Source organism: Nicotiana attenuata, unplaced genomic scaffold (assembly GCF_001879085.1).
Source record: "Nicotiana attenuata strain UT unplaced genomic scaffold, NIATTr2, whole genome shotgun sequence".
NCBI classification, from domain to species: domain Eukaryota; kingdom Viridiplantae; phylum Streptophyta; class Magnoliopsida; order Solanales; family Solanaceae; genus Nicotiana; species Nicotiana attenuata.
The window spans coordinates 64814-69964 of NW_017673142.1; positions in this window are offsets into that span (position 1 = coordinate 64814).

Sequence of the window (5151 nt, forward strand, 5' to 3'; positions counted from 1 at the left end):
AACCTAGAAAAACACAGCTTCATGCCGGATCCCTAGTAGGAGCGCTTGTTTGCATCACGTGCATTTGACTTAGGGGACTCAACACAGGGGTTAGGTCCGTCTAGGACAGGTGTACCCAAAATAACAGACCATCCTGATGCATTCTATGTGCTATGTGAACATTTATTTATTTCGGCTTGCATGTTGACCGGCTAGGGAAAATAAATCAAAAAGGAAAACCAAGAGTGATGTAAGGAAGAAATAAAGCCCGGTTCTAAAGAAAAATCCAATATTTGAAAACATCCCGAAACTCTGCCAAAATTTTTCGAAAAAATCATTACCGTGTCCTTTTCAAGTGTGTCAAAACTGCCCGAACTACGCCAGTTTGATTCTCACAGGGCGTGAGATACCTAGGCAACCCTCATCGGGTCCAACTTACCTTTTTGCAAAACTAGCCCAAAAAGAACAAAATTTTATGGTAAATAAGTAAGGTGATGCCATTCTTGTCAAAAATAGCTGAATGTCCCTAAAAGGGCGCCGGAAGGCTGTTTTTGCAAAAACAGCCACCTTTGGTCATTTTTAAATTTTTTGGCCGGTTAGCGAACACAGCCTTAAAATCTTCTTCCTTGAGGTGCTGAAAGGCCGTATTGGCAAAGCCGGATATTTTTATGAAAATTTTGAAAGAATAGTGATAACTTTTTGAGTCAAAATGAGTCTTGATTTTCCTCATGTTAGTTTCCTTTTTGAGCCTATTGGTTTTTATGGTAAAAATTCGGTAGGATGAGTCGTGTTAATCAAAACATTTTATTTTGAAAATCCCAAAATATTTTATTATTTATTTTCATCCACCAGAACTACGCTCGGTCTGATTCATGCGGGGTCATGATACGTAGGCAATCTCCATAGGATTCGACCATGACCAAGAGAAAGAAAAAGAGTGATAAAAAATAAAAAAATAAAAAAAGAAGAAAAAGAAAAAAGAAAAAGAGAGGAAAAGAAAAGAGAGGAAAAACAAGAGAGAAAAAGAAAAAAAAGAGAGAAAGAAAATAAGAAACTGTGAGAAGGAAGCAACGGCAAAATAAGAGAGGGAAATGAGAGAATAAAAACAAAGAGAAGAGGAAGGCAAGAATGAAAAAAAAGAGAGAGAAAAAGGGAAGTTGCAAACGGAAATAAGGAATGCCGGGATGACGCAAGCAACCGATCAAATGCATAATAGAAACGGTTAACTGCTTAGGTGCATTCATTCCCCAAAAATGTGCGGTTACTAATCTGTTAAAGCCCTAATCTCTAACAAGGTTGTTGTTGATGTATTGAGTCCAGGCAGGTGGTTAGTTGATTGGCATTCTGGCAACTCACTCCTACAACACCCGGTCCAAGGACAAGCTGAACATGGCCAACCAAGATTTAGAGGCGAGTATTGTCGACCCGTCAAAAGAGGTGGAAGAATTGGATGTTAATGCGATGAAAGAAGAGATGTATAAGTTAAAGCAACAAATGGCTGAAATGTACCAAGCCTGGGCAAAAGGGCACCCACCACCCGTTTACCCCGCCAACCCTGCTTATATCCCCTCATTGGCTCAACCTCAGGAGCCTCCTACTGTGAATTCATCTCCAGCATTTCCCCCCTACCAACAATGCCATGGCACCACTTCCCAAACACCACCAGCTCCACCACCCAAACAAGTCCCATAACCTCCTCCACCAATCACTCCTGTTTTTGTGGTACCTCCACCTGCTGCATTACACCGATCTTCCAGTGAGCCTCTGTTCCAGACTCACGACAACCAGTATTACCCCCCAGAGCCTACCTTCAAATCTCCAGAACCATATTCCTACACTCCTCATTTTGATCTCTCGACATAAAATGAGAAGCCTCCTAAGAATTCTGAGTCGGAGGAGATGATTAGGAAAGTCAAGAGCTTGGAGCAATCCTTCAGGAATATGCAGGGGCTAGGTGGTCAAGTAAGTGTGGCATATAAAGACTTATGTCTGTTCCCAGATGTTCAATTACCAGCAGGGTTTAAGATGCCCAAGTTTGATTTATATGACGGGCATGGTGATCTAGTGGCACACCTGAGAGGTTTTTGTAGCAAGATGAGAGGAGCAGGTGGGAGAGATGAATTACTGATGGCGTATTTCAGTCAAAGTTTAAGTGGCTCAGCTTTGGAATGGTACACCCGACAAGATCATGGTCGGTGGTACACATACAAATTACGGACTGGCTGAAAGACTGTTCTCAGCTTCTTGACATCAGATCATCTTGGACGTTTACTGATTCTATTCTTCTGGATGCGCTCTACATTCATCAAGCTCGTAAACTCGCAATTGACTCCAAAATCATTGTTGATTGCTTCAATGAAAATAAAGAAGCCCCTAAAATTACCCATACCTAGACTCATGGTGGAGCTTCATTTCATCCAAATTCTCGGCTGGCCATTTCAAAATCGTCTATACATTTAGAGAAAACAACAAAGTGGCAGACTCTTTAGCAAACTTCGGCTGCGATTCTNCTGTCATTGACGAAGATTGAGAAGAAGCCCGGTGAGAGTTTCAGAGAATATGGCTTCCGTTGGAGAGAGCAAGCAGCGAGGGTTGACCCCCCGATGAAAGAGAGTGAAATGGTTGATTATTTCTTGCGGGCCTTAGAGCCCACTTATTTCGATCACTTGATGTCAGCAGTAGGGAAATCCTTCAATGAAGTGGTAAAAATGGGAAGCATGGTAGAGGAAGGACTTAAATCTAACAAAATCATGAGTTATTCAGCAATCAAGGCGACTACCCAGGCCATTCAAAATGGCACGGGGGTGTATTGGGAAAGAAGAAGAAAGAGGTCGTTGCGACAATTGAGTCAAGAGCTTGGTTCGGATCCAGGGGCCCATCACCTTACTATAACCAGCCTTGACCCTACCACCAAACTTACCCCCACACTCCATATAGCCCACCACAACACTGCTACCCACCGCCAGATCCCTATTTTTCTGTCCATCACGCTCAAACATACACTTAACCTCCTGCCCACGCACAATGGCGTGCGCCAACCCCACAGAATACCTACCCAGCTCCACAAAATACCTATCCACCCCCAAGAGCTTACAGAAACCCCCCTGGAATAGGTTTCCGACCAAATCAAGCCTTCAAGAATGAGAGGCCTCAGAAGAAGAAGACTTTCACTCCATTGGGAGAATCGTATACTAGTCTATTCCACAGGTTGAGACAGTTGGGTATGTTGGATCCGATTGAGCCTAAACTGCCAAATCCTCCCCTGAGAAATCTTGACCACACGGTGAATTGTGAATATTGTTCAGGTGCTCCAGGGCATGACACAGAGAAATGCTGGCATTTGAAAAACGCTATTCAAAAGCTTATTGATACCAATCGGATTGAAGTCCAAACCCCAGAGGCTCCCAATATCAACCAAAATCCGTTGCTGGCCCATCATGAGACCAATATGATTGAGATAGTGCATAAAGGAGGAGAGCTTAAGAAGCCCTCGCAAACTGTAATGATGATCCGGTCCAGTGAAGTCAGGCCGAGTGAAAAGTCAACAAGTGGAAAGTCGTTGATCAAGTTGAAAGGGACAGATAGTAAACCAGTTGTGGTAATTGATAAGGAGTCCTCAAGCGGGGTTGCAGTGAAACAAGTAAGGGCAAAAGTGGTTGTGCCAGGAGTGGCGAACAAGCCTATCGTGATTGTGGAGGGTGCCCACACAGATTCCGTCATTGCCAAGCTAGGCGCTTGGAAGCGCCCATGAAACAACAGTTCCTAGTTCTGCAGTTGATTTTGATAAAGAGTTGATTGAAAGGTTCGAGAAGTTGTTCGACGATGTGAACATGGTGGAAGTTGGATAGGGTTCTAGCAAGGCGGATATGCAATTTGTCTGGCCAAGTACAAAGATTAACAATCGGGAAGTTACTCCTCTCCCTACCCGGAAGGAGTTTTGGTAGTTGTTTAACCAAAAAACTGAATATTTGGCTAAAACTTGAATTTAAGAAAGAAATCGGGTTACTGATAATCAAGAAAGGAGAGATTTTGAGAACAACAATAAAGCAGTGAATAAGTATATATTTCAGTATAATCGCAATGATATTTCGTGTCCTACAGATGTTGTGACTTTCTCCTTTTATAGTTAATTCTAAGAGAAAGTGTAATGCCTCTGTCTTAATGAGGCAATTACGAGCAATAAATGACATTAAAAGAAACGTTATTCAATCATTCTTATTAAATACAAATTCTCTAATGTATTTGGCATTTAATGTTGAATTTGGACTCTTTTACGCTGTTAGATTCGTGTCTTCAATTCCTTCTGATCTTCAAGCTTTAAATGACTCGAACAGGTACGAGTTTTGTTTCATCTGAATAATAGCTCGTGCCTTTAAGTATCTTCTCTCCCGTATCTGTTGTTGCTCGTGCCTTCTAACTGATTACCATGCTTTGACTATTTGACCGGTCCACGTGTCATGACACGTCATCTTCAATATTTAAATTCAGTTTTTTCCCAATACAGATAGTCCTTCCACTTTCCATTTATTTATCAATTAAATATTTGGGAAGTGGATCTTCATTAAAAAGGGAATTTTTGCCATAATTAATGCTATGACAGTACTAACATTTCAGTTGTCTTTTCTATTTAATGCATTGCATACGCGTCACCTTCTCATTAGCTCTGTAATTCTGCAGCCTTTTTTCAAGGCTTCTTCAACTCCACTATTCACGAAGTGATAGTTGCCTTTATTATAGGCTTTCCATCATTACTTATTAGTCTTTGACGGTCACTTTTATATATAAACTTAACCCTTCTTCCACAAATTTTTACCTAATATTTCACTATTTTCTTCTATTCACTTCTTCCTCTGTTCACATCTTTCTCTGTTCACATCTATCTACCATGTCATCTTCAAATCCCAACCCTAGGAGAGTCCCAATTCTTGACAGTTTCCCCAATGCCCCTGTGAGACATAGAAGAGGCAGAGGAGGTAGGCTTCGTGGCCTAGGATCCATTCGTGGTGGTACCTCTGGTTCCATCACTCCTTCTTCTAGCTCTGGCACTATTTCTAGAGGTTCTTTCACTAATAGATCTTCTTCTAAAGGCAAAGAATCTTCTGAGTTTGTTCAAGAACCTTTGGTCGAAGAAATAGTGCCAACCGACTTATCTTTCGAACATGATAAAGAATC